General features: G+C 50.8%; 1 protein-coding gene and 1 non-coding gene across 2 annotated transcripts in view; one reads left to right on the forward strand and one right to left on the reverse strand.

Moving 5' to 3' along the window:
* Positions 1 to 1273: 1273 nt before the first annotated feature.
* Positions 1274 to 14252, forward strand: part of SLC2A9 (solute carrier family 2 member 9) — a 177676-nt gene continuing 164697 nt past the window's right edge. The window contains 3 exon segments of the mRNA XM_074352921.1: positions 1274 to 1572; positions 8570 to 8664; positions 11551 to 14234. The gene's annotated coding sequence lies outside the window, so the exon portion shown is untranslated.
* LOC123613697 (U6 spliceosomal RNA) lies at positions 12608 to 12714 on the reverse strand. The gene has a single exon (XR_006721084.1). It is a non-coding gene; the product is annotated as a U6 spliceosomal RNA (small nuclear RNA).

Raw genomic sequence — 14252 nt, forward strand, 5'->3', positions numbered from 1 at the left:
CCTGGAGAACTGCTCCGAAGACGTAGCAAGGAGGGTCACTGTTACACGTGGTTTCAGTGACGGGGCACGTGCTGTGAAGCACGTTTACACGGAGGCTTGCTGCTAGTCACGAGCTGCACACAGCAACGGCTTCGGGGCTTTTCTAGACGCAAGAATCTGGGCTCATAAAACCTCCTCCTGAAAATCTCTATCTGAAGGCCTGTTCTGCCAGTTTTCCCAGAACACAGAGCACCTCCCTCCTGACCTCCACCCTGAGATCCCTTCCGTGGCTGCAGCGACTCGTGACGTATCCCTCGCAGAGGCAGATGGCGGTGCCAGCTGTTAGTTGGCAGATGTCTGTGGGTCTCCCTCCCAAATCCTCTACTGGTTCTCCACCCTTAGAGTTGTCACAAAGCCACAGAAGTGGCCGCTCACTGTCTGGACAGAGGGTGAATGAGGGAGTGCCCAAGACCTGATGCTCACAGCTGGGGTCCTTCTCTGTGGGAATGCCACTCAGCGTCCCCTCTCCTCGCTGCAGGGTGGTGGGCCCTGGGGACTTGCCGTGATCCCAGCAAGCATCTTTGCTGCTTCAGGACAGAGGGTCAGCCTCTGCGTGCACAGCCTCAGAGAGTGCAGCAGGGCCGGATAGGTGGGGCTGGCAACTGGGGCTCCAAGGTCAAGGGGATCTCAGACTCCATATGCATCTGTCTGGGAGGAAGGTCCTGTAATCTTAACCTTCAAGGGAAGAGCCAACACAGGAGACAGGCTTGGCACCCTGCTGAGCACCCAATTCAGAGGAACCCATGGATTCTCCTCACTTTATTCCCCCTCCATTTATGTTTCCGTGAAAGTTAACTCATTGGCTTAACTCATTTTTTCTTTAAAGGAAACAAAATGGCTTTAAAGGCAATCTATTTGTTTATAGATTCATTCTGTTAAGTAGCATATTGATTTCCTTCCATTCATTCTTCTGCTAATGAGTTAATTAGCTCATTAATTAATGAGGGATATTGAGTGAGCACCCGTTATGTTCCAGGCGCTATTTCAAGTGCTGGACGCAGTCGCAAACGTGATGGACTGGCTGGGCTAGGGTTTCAGGAGGAAACCGAACGCACCCCAGATGGTGAAGGGAGGACTCACAGAGGCGTGGGCAGAGGGAAAGGAACAAACAAGGATGGCCAAGGTCCCCAGGACAGCAGGAGCCGTTTCCCCAAGAGCCAAGGGCAAGGGGAGGGCCAGTGTCTAGGGGGCTGACTGAGAGCCCTGGAGGGAGGCTGCCTGGGCCGGGGCAGGGAGGTGCAGTTGGATGCAGCGGTTACCAGAGCTGCTGGACAGAGCAGGGAGGCGGCAGGGAAGAAACGCCCCCGCCTCTGTCTCTTCCTGCCGCTTGTCTGCTGCTGCCTCTCCTGGGCTGGCAGCCAGTTGTAAGAGAAGAGGCTGACACTGTCCTTCAGGGCCAGCCTTCCAGGACTGGAGCAGCACAGGGAAGTTGGGGGACTGGAGCTGGGAGGCAAGGAGAGGGAACAGCACAGAGACCAAACCCCAGCTCTCTGGGCAACGTATTCTAGCTGGAGGACACAGATCAACAAACAGGTAAATGTTCATCAGGTGGTGATTGGTGCCGTTCCAAAGGTAAAAGGATGGAATAGACAGAAATGAGGGGGTTGATTAATTGTGAGGGTTGCATCTAACATTGGGAGGTTAGAGGTCCTTTCCTGTGGGTCTTATTTGAAGTGGAGACCTGAGGGAAGTGAGGAGGGAGCCCTTTGAGTATCTGAGAGAGGGTGTTCTGGTCAGAGAAACAGCAGATAACAAAGGTCCTGAGACAAGCATGTACTAGACTTGCTTAAGAACAACCAGGAGTCCAGCTGGCCAGAGTGGAGGGGAAGAGGGAAGAGAGCGTGTGGACCGGGGTCAGTCAGGTGTGAGACAGTGAGGGTCAGAGCCTGTGGACCTTGCTAAGACATGGCCCTGAGGGGGTGGGGAGCCACTGGGAGGAGGGCGGGTTCTGAACAGACCTGACCCGTTAGAAGGAGCGCTCGGCTGCTCTGGGGGTGGTGCTGGGTGGTGGTGTGGGGAGCAGGCGCTGCAGGTGCAGGGAGAATGGGCAGGAGGCCTCGGCACAACTTAGCCGAGAGCCCCGGGACGGGGGCAGCTGGGACTCAGCTTGATGAGAAGTGGTCAGATCCCGGATAGATCTCAGGCGCGAGGTGGGGCGTGGACAGCAGGTAGGGTGATGGACAGAAGGTGATGCCATTTACCTGGAGGGGAAGACTGAGGGGAACAGGTTTGTATACAGTGGGCTTGAGATGCATGTTACTCATCTACGTGGAGCAGCGGAGTGCAGCCCAGGAGGGCCGCCCTGGCCTCAGACACACGACCATCATCAAGTCTTCGCTCTGCCAGAACCTGGCCCAGCCACTTTGCTGGCTTCATTTGGTTACCTTAAGGCTGAGGTCCCATGTGGTATCTGAGTGACGATGGCGTGTAGTCTGGATGGGAACGTGGGGTGCAGGTCTGGGCTGGTGATGTGAAATGTGGGAATCATTAGTCTAGAGAAGGGATCGGAAACACCTTGGGGTCAAATGCAGAGAGAAGAGGTCGAGGGGAAGGAGGCTCCACAGAAGAACGTGGAGGGCGGCTAGTGAGGCGGGAAGAACCCAACAAGCTCAGGGGAGGGGCTAAGTGAGCCTGGAAAAGGTCTTAGGTCTTAGCAGCATCCGAGCTGACCTCCTCTGGCCCACTGACTTTCCTCCAATGTCTAGACACGTGCTGAGTCTCCCTGACAAACACAAAGTCATCGAGATGTGCTCAGGGCGGCAAAAGTGTTCTACATTCTTGTGAGTCAGCTCTGGTCAAGTGGGAGAAGAAATATTTATCTTGGACCAGCTGAATTTGATGAATGATTGACCTACAGATGTTAAAAATGGGTAGAATTTACCAGTCTCTGCCAGGTGTTGAGTATTATGTCCACTTATGGTTATTGATCCCCACACATGTTATTATGGGGCATGTTGTGATGTTTATGATACAAGTAAAGAAACTGAGCTCAGAGAGGTTAAGCGAGTTGTTGACGGTCACACAGCTGGTTGGCAGCAGAGTCAGGGTTTGAAGCTGGGTCACTGTGGATGCCAGAGCCTCACTCCAAACAGCTTAGACCAAACTGATGAGCAGGGAGGAGGGTCTGAATTTAGAACATTCCACTCCACTTAAAAAAAAATTGAAATTTTGAATTTATTTCAAAATGGTGACTAAACCGAGGCATACCACTGACGCGCTTGTGAAGTTAAAGCGACAGTTCCCTGAGGGCTCCAGTCAGACCTAAAGGGATACCCACTGAGCGTGTGATCCACAGAGACAGGCTCTTTAAACTTGGGGGGTTTTTAGAAGTTCTCCACCCTAATTTCTGAATATCATAAAAAAGCCCTTCTGTCATTTTTCTTTTGAAAACATTTTTAGCGGCAAAGCAGAACTGTTTGTTTTCCTCACTTTATTTTTAAAAATGTAGTAGTTATATGCTGACTTACTTAAAATCAGAGGGAGGCAAACAGAACCCCCTGGTGGGTGACCCTGCCTGTCCCCGAAGGCTCCTGTGGCTGGGAACTAACTCAGCTTTTTCACTTTTTAAGGGGCTGAGATTCTGAGGGTGTCCCCAGGGCTGCGTTTGAGTTCACTGACTTTTCTCATCCAAAAGGGTTTGCTTTGTTCTCGATCATTTTTCCAACTAAGTTGTCAAGGCCTGGTCCTGTGGGCTTCCTGGTCAACCTTCCCGAGAAGGGACCTGGGGGCACAGAGACCTAAACAGAACACCTAGAAGGAGCCAAGTGGACCAGTTGGACTCGAATCCACCCCAATGGACTCAGGTAGAAAAGAGGATTAATGGGCAGACCGTGGACGCTCATGGCTGAATCTGTGGAGAGACTACAGATCCAGGTTCTGGGAAGATGCAGAAAACCCAGGAAGCAGGCAGCAGGAGAGCCTGGTCAGGAGGTCCCTGAGCCCCTGCTGCTGGGCCCTCGGTGTTCTCGCCACCAGACCCTCTCCAGGCAGCCACCTCTGCACGGAGGACACATCCTCAACTCTCCCGCCTCTCTGTGTCGCAATCAGGGTCCAGTGTTGGTGGGCCCACCCAGAGGCGCGTCCAGGCTGGGCAGCCTCGCTGAAGCTTTCTGAGGGCAAGACAGGTCTCAGCGGGTGTTTTGACTTCTCTGCTTAGTTGGTCAGTCGGTCATCAAGTATTCATTAAGTGCCTACTGTGTGCTAGACACTGTTCTGGGCACTGGGGACACAGCAGGGACTAAAAGAGACGAGGTTCCTGCCCCCCGTGGAGTCACGGTCTGTCAGGGAAAATGAGACAGGAGCTCAAAAAACAAAGAGACAAATAAGGTAACTTCAGATATTAAGTATGTTGAAAGACAATAAAAGATAATGAGATGGAGGGGAAGAGGGAGGGAGAGAAAAAGGAGGAGAAGGGGGAGAGGAGGAGGGGGAGGGGAAGGAGGGGAGGAGGGGGAGGGGAAGGAGGGGAGGAGGGGGAGGGGAAGGAGGAGAGGAGGGGGGAGGGAAAGGAGGGGGAGGGGAGGAGGGGGAGGAAGGGAAGGAGAAGATGGAGGGAGGGAAGGAGAAGATGGGGGAAGGAAGGGAGGGACAAGGGAGGAAGGAAAGGAGAGAGGAGGACGGAGGGAGAGACAGACAGACAGACAGACAGATGTGGGGTCAGGGTGGGTTTGGTTCAGCCAGGGAGGTGAGGGCAGCACTACTACAGAGGAGACGTTTGAGGTAAGACTTGAAGCACAAGAACGAAGCAGCCATGCAGTGATTTTGGGACAGATTTTCTGGGCAGAGCAAACAGCAAGTGCAAAGGCCCTGAGATGGGGGGAAGCTGGGGGTGTTGGGAGGCAGGGATAGGCCAGGGTCGGGGGGATGGAGGACGCGGGAGAGAGCAAGTGAAGAGGCTGGAGAGCAGACAAGGCCTCTTGGTCACCCGGGACCTCCGTGGCCTGCTCAGTCACACAGCTAGTTGGTAGCAGCGATATTGGCCAAATTCAGTTCAACTGGGGACCTGCTCTGCTTGAGAAGCTTCTGAGCCAAGTGAGGGCACTGACCGGGTGTGTGGACATAGGAGTCTGGATCTCTGGGACACAGTCCAAGCTGGAGAGATGGATTTGGGAGCTGGCAGCATGCTGGTGGTTTTAAGATGACAGATGAGTCTGGGTGAGGACAGCCCCGGAGAGAGTGTGGGCGAAGTGGGGAGCAGGGCCTTGAGCTGAGTCCTGGGGCCCTCCACCCCCGGAGGTTGGTAGGTGACAGGGAGCAGCAGAAGGGACTCAGAACGAGTGGTCAGGGGGGCAGAGGGATAACCAGGCCAGTGTGTGGCCCAGGAGATGGGAAAAGGAAGTTTCCAGAAGGACCCAGAGGAAGTGGAGTGGTCGGCTTCACCAAAGCTGCAGGGAGATTACAGGGACTTGACTGTTGACTTTGGATGATTGATGTTCTCAAAAGAGCAGTTTGAGCGGCCTGGTGGGTCAGCCCCGTGGGCATCAGCTGGGGAGGACCAGACGTGAGACAGTGGGTTCCCGTAGCAAGAGCCAGGAAATGGGCTGACGCCAGGTGGACATCTCCAGGTGGTCACAGGAGGTTGTTTTTTTATTTTTCCCATTGAGGTGAAATGCACTTAACATAAAAATAACCATTTCAAAGTGAACAACTGGACAGCATTTAATACATTCACAATTCTGTACAACCACCACATCTGTCTAGATCCAAAACCATTTTCACCCCCCCAAAGCAACCTTCTCAACCATAAAATAGCCCCCCCCAATCACCTTCTCCCCCAGCCCCTGGCAAACACTGCTCTGCATTCTGCCTCCGCCAAGTTCCTCTTTTGGACATTTTACTAAAATGGAATCACACAATATGTGATCATTCAGATCTAGCCTCTCTTCACTTAGCATAAGGGTTTTAAGATCCTTCCACATTGCATCACGTATCAGAACTTACATTCCATTGTACGGAGAGACCACTTTGTTTACCCATTCATCAGAGGATGGACATTTGGGCCGTTTCCACCTTTCGGCTATTGTGAATAGCAGTGCTGTGAGCATTCGTGTATAAGTTTTTGTTTGAACACCTGTTTTCAATTCTCTTGGTTTTAACCTGGGAGTGGAGTTGCCGTGTCATACATTTATTTTTTGAGAAGCCATCAAATGATTTCCCACAGTGGCCAAACCAGTTTACATCCCCACTAGCAGCATAGGAGAGCTCTAATTTCTCCACATCCTTGCCAACACTTAGTTTTGTTTTTGTTTTCTTAATTGTAATATTAAGACTTTTTTTATGTAGCCAGGGGTGACCTAAGAGAGAAGGAGAAATTGGTGATGCTCCAGAGAAATGGGATCATTGGTGGAAGGGAATCCAGGAGAAGCTGAAAAAGACTTTCCCATGAGACCCACAAATGGGAGCTCCTCCCAAGTGAGAAGTCGTCTGGATGCCAGACTACAAAAAGAACAAAGAGAAATGTGTCTGACATCAAGCCCCAGGCTCACTTGGACGGGCTGGACAGTGGAAGAGGGTCAGTGCAGACAGAGGGGGTGCTCTTGCTTTAAGCCTCAGTTCTCATCCATCAGCCATGGTGCTTTGGGCAAGTGGGGTGATCTCTGAACGCCCAGCACGCTAGCTGTGGAGTGGAAATAATGAGATCACAGTGGCTGCTCTTGGGGTTTGATGGGGCTGTACAGAACCAGTGCCTGGCACACAGTAGGTGCTTACTTAAAGTAAGTCCCTTCCTGTGGCTCATCCTTCTGATTAGACTGAAATACCCGATAGGAGTACAGGCTTACCCTTCTTTGCCACCTTCTCAGTATCCAGCACTGTGCTGGCCACGCAGTAGGTGCTCTGTCAACATCTATAAAGGAATAAGTCAAGGAACAAGACTAAAACATCATGATCGATAAAGAGATTTCCGAACAAGAACAGCAACAGCGAATGTTTACCAGACTCTTGCTATGCGGGAGGCAATTGCAAACGTATACACCCAGGAGCGGCAGGTGGGAATATAAACTGGTTTGGCCACTGTGGAAGATAGTTTGGTGTTTCTCAAATAAACAGAATTACCACTTGACACAGCAGTTCCCACCCTAGGTATGCACCAGACGTCTCATTCGGTCTGCACGTGACCCTGTGATGAGTTCTCCCTTATCCCCACTTGGCAGGGAGGCAGCTTGTCCCATGAAACGTGCTGGGGCAGCTGGGATTTGAGATCTGACATCAAATCCCGGGCTCTGAGTCACCATCTTACACAGTCTATGTGGAGGCTGCCAAACCAATGGTTGAATAGTCCTGGCACCCAGGAATGATTTATTGCAGCAAAAGAGACATCACGACAGAGGTTGGGTGACTGCTTGGGGAAAGGAGGCGGTGGGCACCAGCTAGATACTTGTGGAAGATTTGAAAAGCCTGGGAAAGCAATCCCATGGCTCAGAGACAGACTTTGTCCTGGTGTGTCTGTGTCCGAAAGCACAGCTGAAGCCACCCCAGGCACAGAAATGTCATCTTTCTAGCAGGTGGGCTGTGCTGACATCGGAGGTCAGTTGATAAAGACACCTGGGGAGATGTCTTCCAGAAATCAAGTGATTTCCTTCTGCCTCTCCAGGCCACCTTTGTCAACATTAGGGCACGGGGAACGGGATCAGCCCTGAGAAGGTGGCCCGGTTACTCTTAATCGACGCCAAGGGAATTGGATGGGCTTTTGCAGGCCCCAGCGCTGTCTCTCAGGGCCCGAGTCGTGCCCGTGCCAGGCACAGCGTCCCTTTCCCAAGGTGGGTGGGACTCCTGGGCACCTATCTCTCTGTCCTTCACCCCAGAACCACGCTTCCCTTCCCACCCCTCACCTCCCTCTGTGAACTGCTCAAAAGGAGGCTCTTGGTGATGCTGACTGAGCTGGGATCTCGCGTCAGCTACCCAGCAATGCTCTCGGCCCCTCCCCTCTTTCCCTCACATTCATCTGCCACTCCAGCCCTCTGTGTATCCCAGAGTCCTGAAAAATAGAAGGATCAGCACATGAGCATCACTTCGGGACTGGAGAGAGCTCAGGAGGACAACATGGCATGCATAAAGTAACAGCAGTGGCTGATACCACATGGGGAGCGCTTCCCAAAGGACAGCTTTCGTGGACTTCCCCACGGCTGATTTCACTCCTGTGTCAACAAAGCAGCAGGAGTTACCCCCGCATGTTGCTCCTCTGGGCTCCGGACTCGATCAGCCTGCATTCATTTGTGTTTTGCTTTACAACGATCGCGTGTCATTTCACCCGACCTCCTCATAGCTGCCAGGGTCAGTTAGTCCTACACAGTTGTCGAGAAGGGAGCCGACACCCGCGGTCAGCAGTGGCCTCGCCAGGGCACTCCTGCCTTCAGCTCACAGTCCAGAACTTGCTGACCTGCCACTGGGCATGTTTTTACTAAGCTGAGCTGGACATCAATAGCTCGATGTTAATCATTTATCACCGGTCAAAACTGGCAGCACGGAATATTTGCAGAAACAGTTGGGTGTCATTTGATCATTAACACGGCTTTCTTTCACAAATTCACAGGCTTCGGTCTGATTGTAAGGGGAGCTGTCCCGTTTGTGAAGCATCTTCTGCTCACTCTTTAGACTGGACCAGGCTGGGGGAGGTCCAGGAAACAGGTAAGTCAGGCTCACAGACTCGGATCAGCTTTGGGGACGATTTCAGGAATTACCGAGCCTCACAGAGCTGCTGGAGCAAGGGATTTAAAAATTGAGCGATGTGAAAATCAACTTGGTGAGGATTAAGTGAGAAAAGGCGCTTGGAGTGCTTAGCGTGGTGTCTGACAAACGTTTATATAAAAACGAAATTGATTATGAGTGATTATGGCTGTGTTATTATTCCAGAGGCCCCTCATTGTCCCTCCCCCTCCCCTCCTCCTTCCCTCCTCCTTTCTCTCTCCCTCCGTCTCCCTCTCTCTCTCTCTGTGTATCTTCCTAGCTGCCCTATTTTCCACATTCTTTTTCAGTATCTTGCTATAGGTTAGCTTTAGCTCCATGCCAAAGTCAACGGAGAGTTAACCCTGAAAATTAAGAATAAAATCACCACCCAGTATTGGTCGGGGAGACCCAGGACCAGAGAGTGTGCAGCGTTTCCTGCTCAGAGCTGTCAGCCAGTGACTTGCTGGACCTCAGGGCTTTGCTCAGCAGGGCCACGTCTTGGGGTGGACAGTACACAAGGCTGCGACTCCAGACAGTTCAGGGAGGTGGCCTCTGCCCACAGGAGCGGATTTGGGAGAAGACCTCCACCTTTGCTCTCTGCGGGCACTTTGCGCCTTCTCTCTGCCTGTGTCCTTCCACCCAGTGCAGGGTCATGAGTGAGGAGCCAGCTTCAAGCAGACCGGGCTCTGATCTGACCTCTGGGACAGGTTGGGTGGGAAAAGATTCTTTTCCGAGCCCCACTTGCTTTACTTCTAGCAGGATCGGTTATAGTGTCCCACGTATGGTGCCCCTGAAGGTTGTATTATAAGGAGCAGCAGCAATAGTACAGCGGAGGTGAATTTCTAAACATGTAACCCCAGGTACAGCCTAGGTTGGGCCAATCAGATTGCCCTGAGCAGAGTCCTACTACCTGTAGCTGCTGGACTGTGGCAGGTGGGCCCCAGGGCCTCAGGGTGTGGCTATTCACCAATGGGAACAGCAGCAACCCGACCTTTCAGGCCACACTGGCAGGCACCAGCAGAGCTAGTTACTCTTGAATAGCAGCAATCTTCGTATTGTTACCGCAGATTGAAAAGGCAGGAGCTAGCATTTTTGGACCCTCATGTGCTGGGTTTATATTTACGTTATGTTATTTACTATTCTATTTAAGACTTAGAGAATTATTCTGAGGCAGTTTAAGGTTCTCTAGTCAAACATCAAATGGATCCCCCTCCTTCTCCCCTTAACCAGCTCTAAGCCACCATCTGTTCCGTGAGACCCTTACAAACGAGAGATGCCTTCCCTGTGCTTCGCCAAGGCCGTTGGCAGACATTTACTATGTGCTTCTCACTCCTTAACTCATTGAATCCTCACAACAGCCCTATTAGGCAGGTCCTATTACTACTCCCTACTTGACACAAAGAAATGGAGGTACAGAGAGGTTAAGTAACTTTCCCCAAGTCACACAGCTAATGAGCTGTAGAGCTGGGATTTGAACCCACAGCTCCACATTGCCTGGAGCGCAAGCTGTCTGCACTTGGCCTTGCACTGCACAGGTGGCAGCTCCCCCCTGTGATGTGACGTCTCAGGGACATGAGGTCATTCTCAGCTCTGCAGTGGTCTCTGCATGTGAGGCACACAGTCTCAGGCCTCTGCTGCAGACGGGTCCCCTGGGCAGTGGGTCCCGATGGACTGAGTGTCCCTCATACAGAAGGTCAGAGCCGGCTGTGACCCTGAAGGAAGCCACCGCCCACACCCCGCTCACTCTCTCCTGGCACCAGCCGTATTCTCCGTTTGAAACAGGTTTTCTGGGAAGATGACAGCAATATCTCCGCATCCTTGGCCTAGGGCTCATCTCACCCCTGTCAACACGGAGGACTTACTCAAGCTCTCGGTTTGGATCTGCTGAGCACAATGCTCCCCTGCCCCCTGCCCACGCCCCCTCGCCTTGGGTGTAGCCCACAGAAGTGTGTAACACACACGGTGACTGGTTATCGTCCACGCACTGCCTTCTCTTCTCCCCCACGTCTGTGCTCACTCCCTCCTCATTCGTGACTGTCCACCTGCTCTAACTGTGAGTTCAAGGAGGTTCCAGCTTTGGGCAGACAACGCACATCCTCCCCAAATCCACCCTCTGACCCCAGCTTGAATCAAGCCTTCTCTTGGTTTTTCTGCCATCTAAGTCGCCAGTGGAAGCTGACTTCCTGCCGTCACTGCCTCGTCCCACCTGTCACTCACCCAAACACCCAGAGCTCTGACACGTGAGACCCACATCTCCCTCCCAGCACTGAGAGCGAATGGATGGTCCACACCCTCCCACTGCCCGACCAGCACTGGTTTTTAAAGCTGCTCCCCAGATGTCCTGGATGGCAGTTTCTCAGCTTCACTAACCTCTCTGCCCCTTCAGTTGTTGCTTGGCCTTGCAGGTCACCGAGAATACAGATGCCATTGGACAGGAGGCCCCGTTCCCGCACTACCAAACCTGCAGTCCTGCCCGTCCTTCACCCACAGTCCGTCCTCTGCCCATGTCTGCCCATGTCTCTGCTCCTCCCCAGAAACCCCCGGATCCCCCCACCCCTCCACCTCCACTTACCAGTAGCTTCCCTGTGGCCATGTGCCCTGGACACGCTAATTCCTGTTGCTTGAGCCCCAAGCCACATTCAGCCCTGCCGACCACGTACATCCTCCTCAAGCTCTGTCTTGTCCCCTCTACCGCCTCCTGCTCCCTGTTGTCTCTGACTACGCCTCCTTTGCCATTTTCCGTCCCCCATCTAGCTGGGGTTCCTTGGGAGTTTCCTTCACCCTCTCTCCCTGGGCGACCTTGCCTAGTCCCCAGGCGTTAATTATTACCCATCTACGTCCACCCAGATCACGTCTTGAGCGCCGCTCTTCTGACTACCCACGTGATGCGTGCACCCAGATGCCACGCAAACACCTCAAGCCACATGCTTCCTGGACAGAGCTCTGTTTCCTCCCAGCCCCACATCTGCTGCTTCCTGAGACTCCTCCAGCTCGATGAATGATAGTCGTCAGCCACTGGACACCAAGGATTTGCCAGGCATCTCCCCGGGCCTGTTAGATAACAGTTTCCCTCATCCAAGAATCGGAGAACTGCAGGAAAACGAGTTAGATAAAAATTGGCTGCGAAACCACAGGCAAGTGGTAGTCGCCAGCGTATTGAGCTGCTTCCAGGAAGCCTGCTTTTTAAGCACAGAAATACGTGACTGTCCCCTGCCCATCCCTGCAGCCCACCTCCTGCTGCTCCCCCGTCCTGTTCTGGGCCGGGCCACCCGCCTTCTGTACCCCGTGAGCAGCCCACATGCCAGTCCTAAGCTGCCTCTTCTCCCAGAATGTCAGCTCCCCGAGGGCAGGGCGAGGTCTGTCCTGCTCAAGAGTGCGTCCCCGTAATAATAAGCCCCATAGATAATGGGGGCTTCATAAATAATTACTGAATAAATAATTCAATGTAGGAACATTTTATTTTGCATTTAATTTTTTTATTGAAGTATGTATAGTTGATTTACAATGTTGTGTTAGTTTCCGGTGTACAGCATATTCAGTTATACACATATAAATATTCCTTTTTGTATTCTTTTTCATCAAAGGCCATTACAGGCTATTATAAGGTTATTACAAGGTATTGAATATAGTTTCCTGTGCTAAACAGTAGGACCTTGTGGTTTATCTATTTTACATACAGTGGTGTGTGTCTGCAAATCCCGAACTCCCAATTCATCCCTTCCCACTCCTTCCCCCCTCCCCCAGTAACCATAAGTTCTCTATGTCTGTGAGTCTGTTTCTGTTTTGTAAATAAGTTCATTTGTCTCATTTTTTTTAGATTCTACATGTAAGTGATATCCTATGATATTTTTCTTTCTCTTTCTGGCTAACTTCACTTAGTGTGATGATCTCCAGGTCCATCCCCCAAAATACAGAACACTTCACGAAGCGGCATGTCATCCTTGTGCAGGGGCCGTGATTATCTTCTCTGTGTGGTTCCAGTTTCAGTACACGTGCTGCTGAAGTCAGCACTGTTTAGGGTTTATTTTAAGTTAAAAATCACACAGACGTGGCTTAAGTACACGTATTGTTTAATAGTATCACTCTGTAAGTACACCTTTTTTCTTTTTTTTTTAACATTTTTTATTGAGTTATAGTCATTTTACAATGTTGTGTCAAATTCCAGTGCAGAGCACAATTTTTCAGTTATACATGAACATACATACATTCACTGTCACATTTTTTTCTCTGTGAGCCACCACAAGATCTTGTGTATATTTCCCTGTGCTACACAGTACAATCTTGTTTATCTGTTCTACATTTTGAAATCCCAGTCTGTCCCTTCCCACCCCCTGCCCCCTTGGCAACCACAAGTTTGCATTCTATGTCTATGAGTCTGTTTCTGTTTTGTATTTATGTTTTTTTGTTTTGTTTGTTTGTTTTTGATTTTTTTAGATTCCACATATGAGCGATCTCATATGGTATTTTTCTTTCTCTTTCCGGCTTACTTCACTTAGAATGACATTCTCCTGGAACATCCAGTTGCTGCAAATAGCATTATGTTGTCGGTTTTTATGGCTGAATAGTATTCCATTGTATAAATTTACCACATCTTCTTTATCCAGTCATCTGTTGATGGACATTTAGGCTGTTTCCATGTCTTGGCTATTGTGAACAGTGCTGCTGTGAACATTGGTGTGCAGGTGTCATTTTGAAGTAGGGTTCCTTCTGGATATATGCCCAGGAGCGGGATTCCTGGGTCATATGGTAAGTCTATTCCTAGCCTTTTGAGGAATCTCTATACTGTTTTCCACAGTGGCTGCACCAAACTGCATTCCCACCAGCAGTGTAGGAGGGTTCCCTTTTCTCCGCATCCTCTCCAGCATTTGTCATTTGCATAAGTACACCTATTTTTAATGTTGACTAGTGTGTATTCTTTTATATACCTTCCTCCTCTTCTCAAGTAAGAATTACAAGCATTTTCCAATGACATTAAATATTCTTCTCCAGTGTACATTTTCAAGTACTACATGAGTTTCTGTCATGTGAACGTACCAGGATTTTAAACTTTATTTTGTCCGATTGTGAAGACCATTTTTCTAACAATAAAAATGCTGGCAGTGACAATCAGGCTTAAATCTTTGCACATTTTTATTCCTGCTTTGGATTAACTATTTATAAATGGAATAGTTGAGCCAAAGGAACCTAAGGATTTTATGGCTCGAGAAATGTATTTCGGAATTCCAGAACAGCTGTGTGTTTTTCTCCTTTGTTGTGCCGGAGATCCGGGTCACAATTTTGGTGACTGCTCCCAACTTGACTGGGGACACTGGCAGTTTGTTTTGAATTTGCACTGCTTTTGTTTTCACATCTTGGGGACAGAGAATCTGGTGTTTCCAAAACATGCCCCACCGTAAGAGTGACCTGCTGAGAGAGAATGTTCCAGGGAGCGGCCTGTACTTAATAAGCAATGTGGCAAGTGCGGGAAATGCAGAAGCTGTCCAACACGACCATCTGGCAAATGGAGAAACTGAGGCCAGAGAGGCGCCCAGGTCTCTGGGGGTGGGGGA

This window comes from Camelus bactrianus, chromosome 2, assembly GCF_048773025.1.
Source record: "Camelus bactrianus isolate YW-2024 breed Bactrian camel chromosome 2, ASM4877302v1, whole genome shotgun sequence".
Classification (NCBI taxonomy): Eukaryota; Metazoa; Chordata; class Mammalia; order Artiodactyla; family Camelidae; genus Camelus; species Camelus bactrianus.